The sequence below is a fragment of the Trichosurus vulpecula genome, chromosome 4 (assembly GCF_011100635.1).
Source record: "Trichosurus vulpecula isolate mTriVul1 chromosome 4, mTriVul1.pri, whole genome shotgun sequence".
Lineage (NCBI taxonomy): Eukaryota > Metazoa > Chordata > Mammalia > Diprotodontia > Phalangeridae > Trichosurus > Trichosurus vulpecula.
Window position 1 is genome coordinate 117550680 of NC_050576.1, and position 22809 is coordinate 117573488.

Sequence of the window (22809 nt, forward strand, 5' to 3'; positions counted from 1 at the left end):
CAGGTATGTCCTACCTGATGGTCATGACATTCAACAAGGCTAGAGTAGTGGGAAGGGATGAGGAGCAGGGGGACGTCTACCTCTGGACTGGCAGGCACTCTCCCACCTGTCTGATGCTGTCAGATGCAGCCACAGGAACAAAACCCTCCAAGTCAAGGGTGGCCTCCAGGAGTTCACTGTCACCTTCAGAAGAGCAGACTTCAGTCAGGGAAGGGAGGCCATCAGTGGCCAGGCTGCACTGTAATCCAGGCAGATACTGGCTTCTCCAGGATGGATGGTGCACATGCACCAGACTAAAAACATCCCACTGATGTGGGCTAACTGCAGAGCAATGAGGCCAGTAGTATACCACAAGGATGGAAAGGTAAGTTGAGTCCAGGTTGTGAAGAACTTTACATTTCAAAGTGGATCGTTAGAATTTCATCCGGGAGGTAGGTAATCAAGAGCTTCTTAAGGAAGGGAGTGCAATAAATATGGAGGCTGTGTGAAGGACGGATTGGAGAGAAGTGTGGCTCCTGACCCTCTCATCCTATGCAAGAGACTTTCCTGACTCTATCAAGATAGTCCCCTGCCTGATTCAGAGGCCATCTATAGATTGTCTGACTGATCCTTCTTTTACTCCAGGTCAGGCAAACCCCAAGAATTCTTTCCTTTATCTGAACTTAAACCCTAGCCCTTTCAAGAAAGGTCAATATCTGCAATGGTGTTACTGCCTCCTCTTCTTCAGTGACTGCAAAAACTAGCCATTTTGGCCCCCAGGACAACAGCACTCCCAGAGTAAGCAGCTAAGGATCACAAAAGCATCCTCAAATCAACTTTGTAAACCATCATTTAACCTCTGTGAATTTCAGTTTCTTCATGTGTAAAATGAGGAAATTGAACTAGATGACTATTAATGTCCTTCCAGCTCTAAATCTATTATGTGAAAATAATGCTACAAGTAATTAATACAGAGTCATTTGAGTGGGAGAGAGAATTAGTTACTACAGTTAACTATACTAACCCTCTAATTTCGATGCCTTAGGGCAAAGCCCCAGTCACTTTACCTTAGTTATGACACTGGTGATCAACACTATTAAGCTTGCAGACCAGAACTTCTCTAACCCTCTCTCACCCAGAAGTATTGTTTCCAAGTAATTTTCTCACTGAGATAATACCCTCCTCTACCTACTTTCTCTTTAAATTCTGCTTCCCACAAGTATCATTTGTCACCAGACTTCTTTGTATGATTCACACACTGTCATTCTAATATCTGATTCACAGAGAGAGAGAGAGAGAGAGAGAGAGAGAGAGAGAGAGAGAGAGAGAGAGAATTTCTTAGAGTGATATGGCCACTTAGTTCTTAGTAATGTATGATCCCATGGTTCTGGGATGGGTTTTTTTTGGGGGGGGTGCCTACAGATAATGAGCCATGTTTAATTCAGTTAGCTTTTCCCCTTCCATGTATTAGAATCCCTTCCTTTTCTCCCATTATCTCAGAATGCTACTCTAGTGGAACTTTGACATTTAATAACAAATACTCTCCCCATATTGAAGTCCAAATGGATCAATAATAACTCTCACCAGCTGCATTGAGGATCCTTTATTACCTCTTTCTCCCCTTTCTCCCCTTTCTACCATTTGGTTTCCATTTGATGAAAAAGAGCTGATTGGCCCCTCCAAATATTATCCCCAATCACAGGGCATTCATCTTTGAGCATGCCACAATCTCCCATATAATCGTCATTTACTTAATCCCCAGTAATCCCTTTGTTGTTCAGGCCTTTAGCTTCCTGCTTCATTTTGATCACATTCACTTAACCCAGAGCAAGTATCATTTCATCAACCTGGTCTTTGGACGCTCATCTGTCCAGGCTAAACTCAAACTTGTATTTCATAGTCTTTGCTCTCTCAGACTCCTGGTCACAGGACCTTTCACCCTCTTTAGCTGGGCCAGGATACCTCCTGCTCTTCTCTGGGCTTTGACCACTTGGCATAGACACCAAAGTTGTTGCTGTTGTTCAGTCGTGTCCAACTCTTGTGACCCCATTGGAGGTTTTCTTGGCAGAGATACTGGAATGGTTTGCCATTTCCTTCTCCCTCTCATTTTACCGATGAGGAACTGAGGCAAACAGGGTTAAATGACCTGCCCAGGGTCACACAGCTGGTAAGTGTCTGAGGCCAGATTTGAACTCAGGAAGCTGAGTCTTCCTGACTCCAGGCTCAACACTTTATCCACCGCACCACCTAAATGCCCATGCCTCTAGTTAGGAGGCTTTTAATAACAATAGCTAGCATTGTGGTAGCCCTTTAAAATATTTGGACCCAGATCCACAGACTCCACGGGAAGCTAGGTGGCACAGTGGACTGAAGGCTAAGCTTGGAGTCAGAAAGACCTGAGTTCAAATCCAATCTTAGACACTTACTAGCTTATACCCCAGAGCAGGTTCTATCCAGAAATGGGGACTCCCTTTGCACTCGAACTTAGCCAAGGTATAGTTCTTCCTATCAGTTATTCTCTACTTGCTTTCTCGTCTCCTTTAACCTATCCTCTGCTGACTTCTGTTCCTTTTCTAGGTGGCCATTGGTGGTTTTTATAACCTGATACCACTGGAAAAATGTAGGGGAAGAAGAGGTGAAATAAGACACATTGTGACGTCTCTGAATTTTGTTTTCATTAGGGAAATCCTCGGTCTTGAACTCCCTGAGGACTCCTCAAACTCTCAAGAAAATTCTCAGATGCTACAGCCCAGCTTTGCAAACTGGGAAAAGTTTTTAGGATGCTTGGGATTACCAGGAGGGGACCTAGGCAGGATGTACGTAGTGCTGGCAGGGAATAATCAATTGGTGAAAGTTCCAGAAAAACTGATTTCCTTCCAACCTAAGGAAGAACTTAATGACTCCCAAAGATGGAAGGGGTAAGCTCTCTATCACTGAAAAAAGAAGCTAAGTGACCACTTTGTCATTGATACCATATCATCTCCATTGATAAAGTAACATCGGTTTCTGATATTAAACCATTTGATGATACCAAGGACTTTGGGGACAAGAACTTTCTCTTGGGGGTCTTCAGTAGCTGTGGCTGTATTCCCTACAGGAGCAGCTGCCAGGCTACATCTCCACAGGATGATGCCTGATCTAATCTAGGAAACAGCACCTAACTAAGGGAGGAAATTAAGTGAAGGAGAGAAGGCACTGGATTTGAAGTGAGATGACCTGGGTTTGGATCCCAGTATTACCACTTATACCTGTGCAACTCTCACCACTCTGGGCCTCACTTTCCCCATCTGTCAAATAAGGAGTTCAGCTCTGATTGCCTCTAACTTCTCTTCCAGCTATAAAGCTATAAAGAAAGTGTTAGATACAGACCTATTTGTAGAAACCAGGTATAAATGGACCTCAAGTCCCATTTTCCACAATGAAATGGACCCATTAAAGAAGCCCCTCCATCCAATCATCAACCTCCATGTTTATTTCAACTGAAGGGAAGCAAGGAAATGTTCCCAAGCCACCTCCAGAAAGAGAAGCGCCCATCCAGTGGGAAAAATCACAAATCCTCAAAATTGTATGTTTAATTCATAAAGTAAATTACACGAGGTTAGTTGTGCAAGTAGCTGCGATGTCCTTAAAAATTATTCTTTAACTGAGGAAAAGTTTTTTGACCTTTGGAGAAAATGCTTGCTTCTAGCTATGACTAAAAAGCGGTTTCCTTCTTTCTCTGTTGTGTTAAGAATCTTTTCTTCTTATAAAGAAGGCACCACAGTGATTTATAGCTGTCATGAAAGCCTGGAACCCTTTTGAGGTTAAGCTACTCAGCTATTCAACTTTCACTACAGAAACTTTGAAATTCAAAAAGAAAAAATAATGTAAGTTTTTGAAGGACATGTGTTGCTGTAGGTGATCCTGTTAATTAAAAGTGATTGCCTGCTAGGAAATCATACTTTAAAAAAGTTTCATGAATTTATTAGAACCCTGAAGGTATCTTTGTATGCACAGAGCTTTACATGCGATTTATGCAATTTTGTTTCAGATCTGTTTAAAGCCACCCTGACACTCCCAGAGCTGGGAACAGTACTGTGAGCATTTGTATGTATTTTGGCTAATTGAATTATGTGAAAATACATACTAATGAAGCGTTAGCAGAGGTGTTTGCTGAGTGGAGTGAAAGTCTCATTTTCCTCTAAATTAGGAGGCTTTTTTTTCCCAAGCAGATTAGTACTCTGGGAAGAACTCCTTCCTTACAGGAAAAACAGCAAATGATTTAATAGCATTTTGTATCTTGCATGCTAAAGAGCTCTGTGCATTCCTGATGTGTACATTGTTGGAGAGGGAGTGTTGTCACCTAAAAAGGCCTATTTAACTAATTTTTTTTAACTCACTACCCTCTGAAGAGCAATGGAGTGTAATTACCCAATAAAATGAATGATCAAATTAACATTCACTTCTTGGAATCTTGGGCTTCACCCTTAATCCATTGGAAGGAATGGTTTCTTTTTTCCATAGCTGTTATTATTTAATAGCTCTATTTTGCATCCTTTGCATTATTCCATTTGGGAGTAGGATGATAAAACATTTCTTCCTGAAATACCACTATCTGAGCTACCCTCAACCTAGTACTCTCTTCCCTGTCCCATTTGTTGAGAAATAAATGACAGAAATTTTACAGTTGGTTTTTACCTAAAACCAGGGAGCTATCCAAATCCACCCAGGTGAAGGTATTTGTAGTAGTAAAAGGTCATGGAATGAAATCTACCCTCACCCCCAACCCCAACCCAGTGCACCATTCTGAAGGGAGGACAATTTTATTGCTTCCTCCATAAGGAATAAGCCCTAGCCTCAAAGCCGCAGGTTCCCCACCCCTGATAGTGTTGGCGATCTGCATTAGTAGAGAGTACCAGCCCACATTGATGAAATTTAAGTTTAAGTATATTTTTATAAAACTTTACCATTTACAGAAGCATTTTCTGGTCTATACTGTTTGGATCTCACTGCAGAGAGAAATAAATTTTCCTTCTTACATGTCCCTAGTCAGATTATGCCATTGTTTTGGGTCTGTATTTAAAATAAATATTTGGTTAAAATATTTCCATGTTTCTTTGTATTCCTCATTCTTATTATTCCAAATTGTATTCCTTTACATTAACCAACAACAACTCATTTAAATCATTCCCCTACTATCGAACATTTAGGCTGTTTCCAATTATTTGAAATTAAAATGTAAAGCTACTATGACAATCTTTGAAGAGACTGCTATATTTTTGCTTTTGATAACACTTCCAGTGCACGTTGCCAACAATGGAATTATTAGGTCAAAGGGTATGACTATATTTGTAGCTTTTACTGTGTGGAGGCAAGATTGTTCTACAAAAAGATTCTGTAAGTTTGCAATTCAACAGTAACGCATGTTTATGTGCAACTTTAAGTACTTTTGCAATTTCTGTGGTGGAATAAAAAATATTTTTTAAAAAATCTGTCCCATTCTTGATAAAAAAGTATTATACATCAAGTACCTTTGTAGGAGGGAAGCTATTGCTCAATCTGGAAAAAAAACCCGGGTATGCCTAAATTTTGTTTTAGTGATTTTCCTGTTTTAAAACAGAGAGGAGCAATAATACAATGGGAAAAAAAGATTGGCCTCCCCTGGTGTCAGGCCCCTGGGATCAGCCTGAGGTCCAGAGACCCTTGTTGGGGTCCCCCTGAGTTCCTCCATAATCCTGACAACATTGGGTTTCATTGTTTTTATTTTTTTTTGGCCAATTTGATGTGTGAGCTGATAGCTCAGAGTTCGTTTAATGTGCACCTCTTTTATTATTTGTGAGGCTGAGCATTTCTTTAAAGTGATAATTAAGAATCTGTGCTGTCTCATTTGAAAATTATCTCTGCATATTCTTTGACCATTTATCCACAATCTAAGGTTCCTTCTACTCTGCTACAATGCCTGGTGCTAGACAAATGAATGACCAGAAATCATGAACAGGGAGATTGTGTTTGGGTATGTAACTCATTCTTTGATAGAATACTTGAGATTCTTTAATGCCATCCTAATGCAAATCCCTTGAGCATAGGAACAGGCAGCTTGTATAAGACAGAATGCTAGACTTGGAACCAGGAAGAACTGAATTCCAATCTTCCCTTGGTCTCTTACTAGCTGTATGACCCAAGCAAGTCATTTGTCTGCCTGAGTTTCCTCATCTGTAAAATAGGGATTCATTCCCACAGATTTTGTGTATAAAACAGGTAGGGGATATAGTGGCAGCTATGTGGGGCAGTGGACAGAGCACTGAGCCTGAAGTCAAGGAAGATCTGAGTTCAAATTCAACCTCAGACTCTTACAAGTTGGGTGACCCTGGGCAAGTCACTTAATCTCTGTCTGCTCAGCTTCACCACTTTTCAAGGTTGTTGAAAGGATCAAATGAGATAACATTCATAAATCACTTTGCAAACCTTAAAGCATTACATAAATATGCACAATTATTATTAATGCATTTTGCAAACCCTAAAGCTAGTTATCACTATTTTTTGCCTATTTATGTCCAGCACTGAATACGATGATTGGCCCACAGTGAGTGCTTAATAAGTCATCATTAAATGAATAAAATAATGAGCAGTATCTTTTTGCTCAGTAAGAACCTCCCTCCCAGTAATAGCTATGTTTCCAAGGAGTATCCCCATGACTGTTCATTTCCTGATATTACACGTGTGTGCACGGTATCAATAATTCCTTATGACAAATGTCCTTACCTCTGGTTGCCCCCATTTCCACTCCCCATTCCGTCATTACTTTACTGCCCCAAACAAAGATCTAGACCCACTCTCAACGTCAACACAGATTGTGAAACCATGATGACACCATGGTTTATTCCTCTGTCTCTGAAAGGCGTCTACTTCTAGATCACGTCAGTGTATAGTAAAATCACGACATGGTAAAAAGAGTCCTAGACTTAGAGTCAGAAAACCTAGATGTGAAACCCATCTCTACCGCATGATTTCATAGAAGTTCCTTCACCCAACCAAACCTTGCTTTCCTCAACTGTAAAATGGGGATCATAGATCTAGAGCTAAAAGGAAGCTCAGAGACCATCTAGTCCATTTTACGGAGACCTAGGAAGATCAAGTCACTTGCCTGAAGTCACACCATCAGTAAACATCAGAGGCAAGATCTGAACTCAGGTCTCATGATCCCAGCATCTGTGCCCTTTCCACTGTGCTACCTTATGTTGCCTGTTTCACAGCACTGTTTGGAACAAAGTACTTTAAAAACTATAAATATTTCAGTACTTCAAAGACCTGGCATTTCACTAGTGTGAGTGTTGCCTCTGCTGACTCGTATCACAAACCTCTCTATAACTCAGGAGATAGTCTTCCAAAATTCCTTCCAAAACCCTTTTCCCCACCTGGTTTATGATGAGCCTCTCCAAACTTAGGTACACTGGTTCATACGGAATGTCCCTTGTTCCGTGCTTGAAGCTTTTTCCACTTGAGGCCCATGGTCAGGAACACCTGAGTTCCAATCCAGTCTGACACTGACTAGCTGTGTGACCCTAGCTAGGCAAGTGACTCAATCTCTACTTGCTTTAATCCCCTTACCTATAAAATGGAAATTAGGGCAGCCCCTACCTCTCGGGGTTGTCGTGAGGATCAAATGAGATAACGTTTGTAAAAGTGCATAGCACAGTGCCTGGCACATAGTAGGCATTGTATAAATGCTTTAAAAGTGCATAGCACAGTGCCTGGCACATAGTAGGCATTGTATAAATGCTTTAAAAGTGCATAGCACAGTGCCTGGCACATAGTAGGTATTATATAAATGCTTTAAAAGTGCATAGCACAGTGCCTGGCACATAGTAGGCATTGTATAAATGCTTATTCCCTTCCTTCTCCTTGATGGGACTTGCCAGAGCTTGAATTCCATTGGCTTAGCCTTGAGAACCCAGGCTCCCCCTCCCCTTGTCATGGTGAATAATTAGTTGTATTAATTATATGACTACTGTGGCTATTAATCAACACAGTTAATTGTTGGCCATTAATATAATTTATGTAATAATTTTCATAATTATTACCACTATCATTATCATCTTTCTTAGAATGTGTTTCCTCGGTAGCAGAATTTATTTGGCTACTCATACTAAAACACAAAGACAGACTAAAAGTCAACAGATCTAAGATCTAATTCGGGCTCTGGAACTCTGGGCTTATGGCAAGTCACTCAATTTCTCTGGGCCTCAGTTTCCTCATTTGTAAAATGAATGTAAAATAAAATTTAGGATCCCTTCCAACTCTGATATTTTCACATGCATTGGTGGAGAGAATAAATGAATTGTAAGCAAACTTTTTCTGCCTGAGTCCTATGTCTATATATATATATATATATATATATATATATATATATATATATATATATATATATATATATATATATATATATATATATATATATATATATCTGGCACCTCTTCTACAGCTTATAGTCTTAAGAGAGTTACCAGGGTCATTGAGAAGTTAAGTGACTTGCTCAGGGTCATAGCCACTATACGTCAGAAGCAATCCTCGAATCCAGACCTTTCTAACTCTGAGTCTGACTGTTCCCTAAATCAAAAAAAATTATTACTTGTTTGTAGGGACCCCCTTAGTGTCAACTGGTGCTCCAGTCTTCCCTCAGTCCTCATGGGTATGCTTTTTAATAGAAGGACCAGGTGCTATCAATTGGCTTAAAACTTTTATCATAATTTTACTTTGAAATAAAAATTTTTATCTTATCTCTATTTTCTTTATTGATATATACATATATATATTGAATCAATTGACACAGTTTAGTCTATCCAGACACTCTTAAATTTTGGTTCATTGAATCACACTTCCAGATCTCAAACTATATTATAAAGAAGCAGTCATCAAAACAGGTTGGTATTGGTTGAAAAAAATGGAGAGATAGAACAGTGGAACAGACTAGACAAGGGAGAATCAGAAACAATAGAATTTAATAACCCAGTGTTTGATAAAGTGGAGAACATAAATTACCTGGGTGGAAAAAAAAACTCCTTATTTGATAAAAACTGCTAGTAAAAGTGCAAAGTGGTCTGGAAGAAATTGGGCTTAGACCTTAAAGTCTACTTCGCGACGCATTCTAAATGAACATACGACATTAATATTAAAGATCATACTATAAAAAAATTAGAAAAGAAACAGATAATTTGCTTTCACAGGTACAAGTAGGAAGTATATTCTTAACCAAACAAGAGATAGAGGAAATTACAAAAGATAAAATAGATAACTTTACATAAAACCGAAAAGTTTCTGCAGAGACAAAATTAATGCACCTAGGATAAGAAGGGGAGTTGGTTGGATGGAGGAACAAAAATCCTTGTATCAAATTTCTTTAATGAGGTATATAGCAACCAATAATATATGTGTGTATATATATATATATATATATATATACACACATATGCTGTTGCTTCCCAAAAAATGCTAAAGTCAACCTTGTCCATTCCCTTCTTTGCACCTCCAAATAGTACTGTAAGCCCCCCTTCCATTTGACTGCAACTTCCCTCTTTTTTCAAGTTTTATTAACAGAAAGGTCAAGATTGCTATGAGTCTGCTAATCCAGCAATGTATCTACTCGTTATTTAACAAACATCTCAAATTTAGAATACCAAGAGTTATATTTATGTTTATAGACTGTGTATAAGCTGAACACCCTCAACCTCTTTCTGCCATCCTGCCGCTGGAAAAGCAGAACGGGGCCACACAGGACTAAGTGACATTCTACATTTTTCTTAATTTCATGGGTTGCCATAATTAAAGAATGAGTCATTCTGTGGGTAGCCTACTAGCAATGAGCCTCTCCATACCTAGATAGGCTGGCCTCGAGAAAGTAGATGTAATCTATTGCCTCTAAACCAGAGATTTTCATAGCAAGTATTTGAGTCCTGCTTCTCCCCTCCCCCAATCTCAACTGCATGTTAACCCTTCCAAACATATAGGAAACCCATCATGATATTTTGAGAGTTTTAGTCTCTTAGTTTATCCATAGCCTCTATAGCTATTTTATGATATAATTTGAAAAAAAAGTGCCCATTTAGGACTCTGATGAACACAGGGACTAACCACCCTTCCAAAGGACTCGTGATGAAAGACTCCATTGATAGATAGATGATGGACTCAGAATAGAGATCAAGGCTTATGTCTTTGTTTTTGTTTTGGACATGGCCAAGCAGAAATTGTTTTTGTTTGACTATGCATGTTTGTATCAGGATTTGTTTTTCTTGCTTCCTCACTCAGAGAGGGGAAAAGTGGGAGGGAAAGAATTCAGGCCTGAAAAGAAAAGAAAATTGAATTCTTTTTTTTAAAAGGGAAAAAGTGTCCATTTATACATTTCTTTGAGGATATAGATTATGTAGCCAAGAAACAAGAGATAGACAGGTCAAGTAATATAACAGTCTGCCTCAGAAATAGCAAAAGAACAAGAAGAAGGTCTTTATCACAGGGAATGAATTTTTATGTAGGATTTATGGCAAGATATGGAAAAGAGTCACAGGGAATGAGAAGAGGCAGAGGGCTTGTGATCTGCCTTAAATCACAGGTCCATTGTGTATTGATTATGTATGTCTAATTTTGTGGAACTCCAGGATATGGTACAAAATCCACTTCTACAGATGGGCATAGCCTTTTCAAAGAAATTATTCTGCACTTACTGATGATTGCTAGGAGGTTCTGAAATTAGTTCAATTTTTAAAAATGCATTCTTAGAGCAAAGTATTTTATACTACTATGGCTCTCACTGGAGAGGTTTTTTCTAGATGCAAACAGAAAACACGCCATGTTCAAATACAAGTTCTTGGAGAAACTAGACCGCAACAGGAAAACTATCTTTTGTGTGGACTCTGCGCAGGGCATTTCAGTCTAACACACAATGGAAAAATAAGTCCATGGAAAACACATATTATATATTATGACATGCAATTGCACACACAGTCTATCGAGTTTATTGACCAAATCTTGGACAAGTGCTGCAGATGGAGAGTGTCCAGCATAGAGTAAGCGGAGAAGAGAAGGTTGGATCACTTTTTTAAAACTGTCCAATCCTTTCAGTTATTCCAAATTTCTCATTATTGCAAAAGCCGATATCTAATAGCTATATTCTCCTCACAGTGCTATGAACGGTAGAACACAACGATCTCAGGAGCATGAAAATTATAAGAAACCCAAAAGGCAGTGGAAAGATGCACGCTACCTATAGATAGAATTATAACTAGCAATATCTGTACCTGAGATAAGCAAAGTGAAGTTCTCCCTTGAATAAACTTTGTAATTCATTATATAGGATCAAGGGAGCTTAGACTTGGAGCTGGAAGGCACCTTACAGGTCATAAAATCCAATGACCTCCTTTTGTAAATGAAGAGACACACAAGCCCAGAAATGAAAAGTGAATTGTGCAGAGTCACACGGGTAGTAAGTGACAGTTCCAGGATTCAAATCTCAAGTACTCTAACTCTTAAAAAATATGACTACAGGGGCAGCTAGGTGGCTTAGTGAGTAGAGTACCGGCCCTGGAGTCAGAAGGACCTGAGTTCAAATCTTAGCTCAGACACTTGACACACTTACTAGCTGTGTGACCTTGGGCAAGTTACTTAACCCTAATTGCCCTGCCTTCCCCCCTCAACCAAAAAAAATTTTTAAAATATAACTACCGCCACTAGTACTAATAATCATAACCATAACTACCACCACTAGTACTAATAGTAATAATCATAATCATAACAAAAACAAACAGCATTTACATAGTGCCTTAAGGTTTGCAAAGCACTTTACATATGCTAACTCATTTGATCCTTACAACAACCCTGGAAAGTAGGTGCTATTATTATCCTCATTTTACACTTGGGGAAACTGAGACAAACAGAGGTTAAGTGACTTGCACAGGGTCACACAGCTAGCAAGTAGCTAAAGCAGGATTTTAATTCAGATCTTCCTGACTCTAATTCCCAATCTCTATTCACTGTCATCTAGCTGCCTTGTACAACTTAATATTATTTTTACCATGCCATGTAATTGTAACATATTCAATTAAATGGCACAGAGAGCTTGCTAAATGGAATCTCAGACAACTTCAGAGCTCATCTAGTCCAATCCAAATGATCTGGGTCCATGCTTTTTCTACCTTAACAGGGTGACTTTAGGAAGGCTCCTTGCCATGCGGGATGGAGGACAAATGGGGACTGCTAGAATTATTACTCACCCTCTTTTATTGCTTACAGAGAAAGGGTAAGTGAGTAGCTGGTCCATCAGGTAAGCAGTGAAGGAAAGGGAAGTCCTAGGAAGAGAATGAAGTAGTGTAGATCGGGGATTTCTTGGAGTAAAATGAGGGAGAGAGTGAACAGGAGACAATATGCTGTCCCAACAGACACTCATGATCCAAACTTTCTCTTGCTTGTTCCTCAGCCAGCATCTGACTTCCTCTCACCTCTTCCCACTCTAGTAAAAGAGTGCATCTGTTCAAAATAATTTTCCCTCTAAGTATCCCACCATGGGAAAAGCCCTGGTGGCCCTAAGCTAGTTATGACTCTAGACATAATTAGACTACATACAGCATGTTACTAGCAACGATTTACAGTTGGGAACTGGCATAAAGGACATTATCGAAGACATGTTCTGAGTAGAAAAGGAGTGGTCATGGAGCAAGAAGAAGAAACAAGAATTGGCAGGCCAAGTGATACATCAATACACCCAGAAATAGCAAAAGACCAATCACAGTGAACGAGCCCTTTATGGAGGATTTATGACGAGGCACGGACAAGAGTCACAGAGAATGAGAAGGGGTGGAGGGGTTGTGATCTGCCTGAAATGACAGATGCATTAAAATGTCAAATGCATTTTTAGCTGTGTTTTTAGACTTTGTCCTATATCCCGAGGCTTCACATCAGAAGACGCTGCTTTAACCGGCAGATAAATAAATGGGAAAAGTATTGTTTTCCTTCCTCCTTCAGTCTCCTTGTCCTCTTTCTACCTACCAACAGCTTAAATTCCACGGAGACATTATAGTAACTTTTCAAGCTACCTAATGAGGATATATTTTGAGCTGACAAGAAGTAGAAGAACCAAAATGGGCATTATTTTCATTCACTATGCCAAGCCCAGTTTACCAAATTTTAGGGATCCTTCCCTTGTTCCCTTATACAAGGTGAGAATTGAATGAAAGAACAGGGCTCTGAGGCAGCAAGAACAAACAGTAGGGCTATTGTGGCCAAGGGTGGAGAGCAGTAGAACACAGGAGAAACTAATCATAAGGACATAGAACTCACAGTTGGAAGAAACCAAAAGACCATCTAACTCCACTCCTTAATTTTACAGATGAGGAAACTGAGATCTAGAGAGGAGAAGTGTTTTGTCCAAGGTGATCCCCTTCATGTTTAAAGCTTATCGCATCTAAGAGGCTTCCTTGAAGAACCCTACCACCTCTCTATTCCCTCCTTCATTCTATATACCATTTTGGGTTTTTTGTGTGTTTTTACTAGACTGGTGATTTTATTTCATTGGCATTGGGAAATCCCAATAATGAAATTCCCTTAAACAACCTAAGTTTGCAGGTGCTTAAGCAATTCATGGTCTTAGAGAGTTGCCCAGAGCACTGAGAGGTAACCTATCCAGGGTCATATATCCAAGATGTGTCAGGAGCAAGACTTGAACTCATGCCTTCCTGACTGAGGTAAGCTCCCTAAGCACTCTACCAGGTCACCTCTCAAATATTCGGTTAGAATTAATGTAGCATTTGTGTTTATTAAATTTGAACTCTATCATTTGGCCCTCATTGCCACATTGATCTGTTATATTCTCACATGTACAGATTCTATCCTCTCCCTCTTGACTATAGGGTCCTAACGAATAAGACTATGCCATCTTTCCTTCTTCCTTCTCTCTACAAGACCTTGAATATATTACACAGAGAAGGCCCTCCAACTTGACCTGCTGACCAACAATAGTAGCTAACATTTATACAGCACTTGAATGTTTACAAAGAACTTTACATACCAGTCCTCACAACAACCCTGTGAGGTGGGTGCTCTCTTACAAAGGAAGAAACTGAGGGTCAGAGAAGTGTTGACTTTCCCAGATTCACAGAAGTAGCTGATGATTGTGGCAAGATTCAATCTTGGTTCTTTCTGACTCTGCATTCAGCACTCTACCCATTATCCAACACTGCCCCTACAGCTAACTAAACTCTCCCACTCCCAAACAGGAGAGACAGATGGTTGCTACTGAGTAAGCCCTGATCCTGGAAACTTTCCTGGAAACTTCTGCTTCTGACTATGAGAATACAGAAAGTTTTCTGAGTTTTTCAAAGTATGATGTTTTATTTGTATTATTCTCAGTAATGGCACTGTGGCTATTGGTGGGACTATGAAGTCCATGATAAATTTATTTTGATCAAGGTTCCCATTTTCTGTTGAAAGAAAGAAAGAAGGAAGGAAAGAAGCAAAGAAGGAAGGAAGGAAGGAAAGAAAGAAAGAAAAAAAGAAAGAAAGAAAAAAAGAAAGAAAGAAAGGAAGGAAGGAAGAAAGAAAAGAGCAAAGAAAGAAGGGAGGAAAGGAGGAAGGGAGGAAGGAAGGAAGGAAGGAAGGAAGGAAGGAAGGAAGGAAGGAAGGAAGGAAGGAAAGGAAGGAAGCAAGAAAAGAAGGAGAGAAAGAAGGAGAGAGGGAGGGAAGGTTAGGAAGGAAGGAAAGAGGGAAGGAAGAAAGGGAGGGAGGGAAGGAAAGGAGGGAGGCAAGGAATGAAGGGAGGAAGAACATTTGTTAACACTCTTTAATGAAATGAAAACTATATGCCAAGCACTATACTAAGCACTGTGTATAAAAATAAAAGCAAGTATGATAGTTCCTGACCTCCAGGAACTTACATTCTAATGGGAGAAGATGACATATAAAGGGAAAGTGGAGAGAGGGCAGGAGTATGGTTTGGCTTTGAAATGGCCAGGAAGTGGTATGATATCCTGGTTCTAGGCAGGATAAGGCAAAAAACTCCTGTTTCAGAAGCCAGGGTCCAAGGGGAAAAGCCCAAGTTCCAGTGGGAAGAGGAAGAAAATATGGCACCAGAGTGTATATGGCAAAGCTTGGGAAGTTAGTGAAGCCTGATGGCTATAAGATGAATGCAGCAATTCATCATCATTGGCAAGTTGGCCAGGTCTACCATTAATGGATTACCCACTTGCACCAGTGGGTTCTGTGGCCTTCCCCTGGAGAACTGAGCATGGGAGCAGGATTTTCTCAGTCAGGCAAAACAGAAACAGAACAAAAAGAAAATTTCAAGGTAACCAATCAATAAAAGAGGTAATTTGCCTTTGGGATGCCATTTGACTCAAAGCCAAAAGAAAAAAGAATGATCTGCCTCTATTGGGACTTTTCAATCCATTGGGGGGATTTGTTTGGGGGTAGTTATACACTGGACTATGAGGGATTCTCTGAGGGACGTAAATCACATGTGGACTGTGACAATCAGCACAAGAAATGTCCAAAATTCTCTGTCCCCTGCTGCTTCTCAGGTCTCAGAGCCCACACAGTTATCAGGGGCTTTGTCTGGGGATGGAGGAGTGGGGTGGGAGGGAGGGGGAAAGATACAACCTGGTAGCTTTGTTACCAAATGCCAGGGTCCTTGTTGAGATGCAGACAATGTCTCCCTGCTTCCATTATGCTGCTTCAGCCCCAAGCTCTGAAGAGTATTGATAAGGGACACAGAATAAGCAAGGAAATCAAGGCTTTCTGAGTAATGGGCCTTGGAATCTTAGTTATTGTTAAATTTACAAATAACTTGAATAAACCTTTCAGTTAAAGAGGGAAAGAAGAAACAAGTTTTCAGCTCACCATCGGCATTGATCACACAATCGCTCCTCACACAGAGGACAGCCTTTTGGAACAAGGACAGCCATCTTCTTACAATAAGGATGGATAAATCACAGTTTCCAAGTGAAAAGATCTGTCTCTCAGCAGTGTGTCCAGCGGCTCTCCACTTGACCTGAATCAAAGACGCAAACAGTGTGAGACCTAGCTATTCAAGGACCTAGATCGTTCCCTTGATTTGTGTCCCTTCAGAGCCGATGTCAAGTTAGGCCTACATTAACAATTCATTTCAATGCTGGCTGTGTATGTGGCTATATGTATGTGGGCATTCCTTTAGGCATTATCTTCTCTCTATATACCCTCTTTCCTCGGATATTACGTCCACTTCCCTGGTTTCGATCATCGTATCTTTCTTCAGCCCCTTCTGGCCTTCGGAGCTCCAGATCCAACTGCCTAGTAGATATTTGGGAGGCAGTATGGTACACTAAGAAAAAAACAAGGGATTTGGAGTCCACGGTTGTTCAGTCGTTTTCAGTCATATCTGACTCTTTGTAACCCCATTTGGGGTTTTCTTGGCAAAGATACTAGAGTGCTTTCCCATTTCCTTCTCCAACTCAATTTTACAGATGGAGAAACTGCGGCAAACAGAGGATAAGTGACTCACCCAGGGTCACACAGCCAGTAAGTCTCTGAGGCCAGATTTGAATTTAGGTCTTCTTGACTCCAGGCTTGTTGTGCTCTGTCCCCTGCACCACCTAACTGTCCCTAGAGTCCGTGCACCTGGGTTCAAATACCTTATCTGCCTCATACTACCTGTGTGACCTTGAGCAAGTCACTCAACCTCTCATGACCTCAATTTCCCCATCTGAAAATGAAGGGAGTTGGACTAAATGCCTTCTAAAGTCCCTGACATCTCCAAATGTATTGTCCTATGAGTTTGTGTTTTGTCCTTCGTTTACGAAAAGGACCATTGCTTCAGGGAAATGAGGACATGACTTGCACTTGACTTTGATTTGAGTGAGGAAGGGCTGTGCAAGGTCACCAGCCTCATTTGGGTCCAGTGGCCATTTGGGTCCAGCAGCCAGATATTCATCAGGATGACTGGAGATGGCCCCGTCCTATGAGCTCTACCTCGCTGACCTGCCAATACCTGAAACTCAGTATGTCCTAAACTATACTCATTATTTACCTCAAAAAAAAACTCATTCTTCCTTTACTGATTTCTTGACTCCTGTTAATGATACTTCTTCCATCCTAGACACCCAGACTCAAAATCTGGGTGTTACCTTTGACTCCACCCTCTTCATTGCACATACAGACAGACAGAGAGACAGGCCCCCACACACGCACACATCCAATTAGGTATCATGTCCAGATAATCTCACCTCTTTAATATCTCTCACCTTTACCTTTTCAAATCCCACTTCCACCACACTTGTACAAACCCCCATTATCTCTTTTCTGTACTATAGTGACCTCCTACCTAGACTCCCCATCTGCAGTCTCTTTCTACTATGGTTGACTCTAAAACCTATGACTATATTCATCTTCCTAATGTACAGTTCTCTGATCATGTTACTCCTCTGCTCTGGAAGTCTCAATAACTTCCCACTCTCTGCTGAATTTATGTCCTTGACCTGCCATTTAAGGACCTACACAATCTGGTTCCATCTCAGCTGCCTGGCACAGCAGAATGAGAATTATGACACTATGGCCATGGATATACCCCATGATTTCCTGACCATATGTTTTTTGTTTACATAGTTCCCAATTCCTTGAATACCACCCCCATCTCAACCTATTGAAATCTGATCCATCCTTGAAGCTCAAATGCTACCTCTTCAATGAAGCCCTCCTTCATTTTCCTATTCAGATGTAACCTCAATGCCTAGGACTTCCCATACATTTATCACATTCAGTTCTATATTTTTGTTATTTGCATAATTATCTTATCTCTCCTACTAGATGTGGAGCCCCTTGAAGGTAGCTAGATTGAATCTTATTTCTCTTTGGATCTCTCTCAGTACATGAAGTATCAAAGTTAGCAAGTCTTAGAAAAATATTTCTTGAATTGTTGTGAGAAAGATTGCTTAATCAATGTAATGATCGTTATTAAGCATTTACTTTGTCACAGACTTTGTGGTAGGCCCTGGGGATAGAGACAAAATGGAACAGTGTCTGTTCTCAAGGAGCTTGTTTATATATATGAGCATATATACATATATGTAAAGTATATGCCCATGTAGGTTACATGTGTCCATGTGGCTTTGTCAAACTTGAGCTCGCAGGGAAGTATGAATAGGTATCTCTGGAACTTTCACCACCCTTCTCCAAGGGATACTTTGATTTCTGACAGAAGAAGAATAAAAGATAGGGGATCACAAGGCTGGCCCACTTTGCTCTATTCAGAGAGGGGATATGTTTACCTGCCCTGCTAAATATTGCTAGTCTAGGGGAAATAATTTTTAGGTTCAAGTCACTTTTCCTGATCATTATCTCTTAATAGAGAAGGAGTATCCCAAGCTTTATCCAAAAGCTTGACTCTCTCCTCATTAAATGACAGTGGTACAAAGTCCAGCACACAGAGTGAAGGATGAAATAACCCATTTATTGAGGACAATAATAAAGAGCAATCAGAGAAGTTATGCAGATTAGAATAGAGCAAGGAATACACAGAAGGAATGAAATCTCCAACAGGGAGAGGGATAATTCAACTCAATCCAACATCAAGTAAGGGAAAGTTCCCCAAAATTTCTCATGAGGCAAGCCAGAAATAGAGACATCCTTTAGGCACCAGCTCCTCTACGCCAGCTTCTTCAGAGAGATTTTTCTCCCTCCAGGGACCCCAAAAGAGCCTGGAATTGGGTGTATCCATTCTGGAGGCTGGAAGGCAGAAGAAGAGCTCTCCTCTCCCAAGGTCTCTCTAATTCTGCCCCTCACACAGTCAGGGAGTACAAGGAATCATACTCTCCACCAGTGAGGAGAACCTTGCAAATGTGAATGCTTTGTCTTGAGCCCCAGGTTACCCACAGAATAATACAAAGCAGTTTAGAGAGAAAGGACACTAGCAGCTAGGAGGAGAGTGGAGAGAGGTCAGGAAAGGCTGCATCTAGAAGGTGTAACTTGAGCTGAATTTTGAAGTGGAGGACTCCACAAGGCAGAAGGGAAGAGAAGGTGCATTCTAGGCATGGAGGACTTTCAACCTAAAATCACAAAGACAGTCGATGGAGTGTTGTGCATGAGGAAGAGTAGGAAGGCCAGCTTGGCTAGATTGTAGTGTGCACAAAGAGGAATGATAGAATCATGTATTGGGAGCTGAAAGGGATCTTAGAGGTCATTAGGTCATTGAGGCCAACCTTGTCATTATACAGATGAAGAAACTGAGGCTCAATGAGGTCAAGTGACTTCCTCAAGGTCATAAAAATGACCTAATAAATAGCAGAGCTAGAATTTGAACCCAAAGCGTCAGACTCTACCTAGTCTCCACTCATGGCTCCTGGCCTAAAAACCATGTTGCCTCATCTTGGAATTTCAAGGAGCATTTGGGACCTCCTCACATTGAAATATCGAATTACCACTGAGACCTTCTCAACGAGGAACATGCCTCTAAGGCTGGCTCTATTCTCCAGTCAGTGAGTTCCTCTTGTAGCCTCCATTTGTGGGGGACCCCAGTTGATCTTCATTCCCCTCCTGGTCCCATTCATAGCTTCTAGACTTGAAAAGTACATCCCTTTCATGTGCCTTTGTGCCCTCCTCCCCATACCTCCCCACCATTGGCTTTTCCCACTCCTTTTTGTGTGTTATCCTCCATTAGATCACAAGCTCATTGAGGGTAAGTATTCTTTCTTTTTGCTTATATCTGTATCTACAATTCCTGGCACATAGCAAGCAATTAATAGGTGTTTGTTTACTTTCTTCCTTTCTCTACCATTGTTGTTCTGTTGTTTCGGTCATGTCCAATTCTTTGTGACCCCATTTGGGGTCTACTTGGCAAAGAGAGTGAAACGGTTCACCACTTCCTTCTGCAGTTCATTTTATGGATGAGGAAACTGAGTCAAACAGGGTTAAGTGACTTGCCCAGGGTCACACAACTATTAGGTGTCTAAGGCGAGATTTGAACTCAAGTGTTCCTGACTCCAGGCCCGGCGATCTATCCACTGTGCCACCTAGCTGCCCCTTCCTCTAAATCCAAGACTTTTCCCCTTACACCATGCTTCTTCAATACAATAAAACTGGAAAGGTAGATCGAGACCAGGTTCTGAAGGGCTTTGGAAGCCTTAAACGTTTATATTTGAGTCTATGTGGAATAGAAAATGACTGAGATTTATTGACTATGAAAACGACATGGTTAAACTTATATTTAAGGAAAATCACTTTGGCAGCTGCCTAGCACATAGTAAGCACTTATTGACTAACTAGAGGTTTGATTAGATTGAGGGACTGAGAGATTAAGAAATGCAATCCAATTATTTGAGTCACGTGACCAAAGTCTGTGAATCCTCCTCTCTGGGACCTGTCCACACTCTCCCCATCCCATGCTTAGAACAGAGACCATACTCATACCCTTATCTCTAATAATCATGAAGTCCACATTTACAAGAAGAATGGGAACCAATGGGTGAAAGACCATGAACTAAATGAACACAATGGACACATCACAGGACTCCCAGGCTCAGTCGAATTGTAACTTGTGGTGCAGGCTGTAATGCCTATGTCTGGCGTCAGAAAGATGGCATCTGGAAACCAACCCTGGTGAACCTGAGGATTAATCATGCAATCACCTTTGTGAAACGGTCTCCTCAAGAGAATAAATTTGCTGTAGGTAGTGGAGCTCGACTGATATCCATGTGCTAATTTGAGTCTAAAAATGACTGATGGGGGGAGCAAACGCATAAAAAAGCCAATGTGTTTTGTTGTCCTTAGTTTGGACCAGCACCCCAAGAATGTTTTTCTGGATCTTGTGACTTCAAATGCAGAGGTTTTTTTCTGCTTACATTAAAGAAGTTGATAAAAAGCCAGCCAGTACTCCATGCGGTACCAAGATGACTTTTGGTCAACTGATATCAGAGTTTGGTGGTACTGGAAGTGGTGGTTGGGTCCATGGGGTTAGTTTCTCCGCCAGTGGGAACCACCTCACTTGGGTCAGCCATGATAGTACTGTATCAGTTGCTGATGCCTCCAAAAACATGATGGCTTCACAGCTGTAAACAGAGTTCCTCCCACCCCTAGGTGTGTCGTTTGTCTCTGAGAATAGCGCAGTGGCTGCTGGCTATAACTGCTGCCCAATGCTGTTTAAGTATGACGATCATATCACCTTGAACTTCATCTCCAAATTAGACATTCCAAAACAGAGCATCCAGAGCAACGTCTTTGCCGTGGAGCGCTTCCTCAACATGGACAAGAGAGCCACCACTGAGGATCGCCACACTGTGCTAGACACACCACACCAAAACAGTATCACCCAAGTGTCTATTTATGAAGTGGACAAGCAAGGCTGTTGCAAATTTCGCACCACTGGCATTGATGGAGCACTAACATTTTGAGATTTCAAGACTTAAGAGTCTTCAATCCAGGGGCTACGAATTACACGAAGCTGTATCTCCCTTCTCTAGCACGACAGACACTTGACAGAATGCAGCTCCAGCATTTGTATGAAGATGGAAAAACCCCACCACGAGTCAAAACTGAGAAAATACCCCCTTGCATTTGTTTTGTGCTTGTTTTTGTTTTTTAACATAATCAGTGAATGTACCTGTTTTAAAAAATCAGCAATGATGTCTTTTTCATCGGCTGTTTCATTCCTTCTTGACCAAAGATGCTCTTAATGAGTAGTTTCTTATGGGAAAGTGTCACACTAAACTAAAGGGAGACTTTATGTAAATTGTCTGCTAAAAAATTTTTTTAAATACAGAAAAAAGGAAATACATTCCAAATATGTTTCACATGCCTTCACACGTATGATCAATACCAAGCTGTCTGCCTTCTCAAGGAGGAGGGAGGGGCAGGAGGAGAGAAGAGAATTTGAAACTCAAAATTTAAAAATAATTGTTTAAAAAAATTTTACATGTAATTGGGAAATATGTAGTGAAATAAATAAAAATAATTTTTTTAAAAAAAAATATGTTCCATGTCACATAGTATGTTAGTAGCAGAGCTGGGAAAAAAGAGGCTAAGGTGAACCTGGAGGTCACATCTTTTGAGTACTCATTGCACCTTGGGTGATTGTAGAATGATTGTACTCTGCAAGGATATTAACCTGCTGTCATTCCATTGGACTACGATTTAGGGTGGCCAGATTCTTACAGCAAAAATATCAGACATAGAATGTTTGCTTGAGGGACCATGCTAGGACACTGTGGTTGGTTTGGGATAGAAGATGAGAAGGAATGGTAGAGGTGGAGTCCTGAAAGAGTTAAAAGCAAGGGGGTCAGATCACAGTAAGGGAAGGTGAGCCATCTTGACATGATTCAACTAATGTACTTACTTGTTAAAGCCAGGAAGTAGGTAATGTCAGGACCTATGCAATCATTTTCAACTTGACACTGAAATGTGGCACATTCAGACATGCTGCCAGGCTATTGGGGGAAAATGGGGCTACGGGTTCAAATACAGGAAAACCCAGTAGGATAGCAGGGCAGGCTACCGTTAGATTCATTCAGAGTGGACACACACCTCCTCACTGCAGTGGAAAGAACACTAGACCTGGAGTCGTGGGACCTGAGTTCCAAACCTTCTTTTGCTTGTTCCCATTGGGCAAATCACTTAACCTCTCCGGGCCTCATTTTCCTCAAGTGGGTGGGACTAGATGACTTTTGAGGTGGCCCCTCCAACTCTGAATCTATGATCCTATTCTATGCTCTGAAATAACAAGTACCTTTCCATAGTGTACAGCACAGAACCAGCACAATGGTGACTTTGGAACTGATCATTTGTTTGATTTTATTTTTTGCCCATTGCGCTAAGGCTCTTAGAGCTCACCAGTGGAAGCAACTTTGTTTG

At 40.8% G+C, this 22809-nt stretch overlaps 1 pseudogene; it reads left to right on the top strand.

Annotated features, from left to right (window-relative positions):
• The first annotated feature begins 283 nt into the window (after positions 1-283).
• LOC118846825 lies at positions 284-21422 on the top strand (annotated as a pseudogene).
• Positions 21423-22809: the final 1387 nt, after the last annotated feature.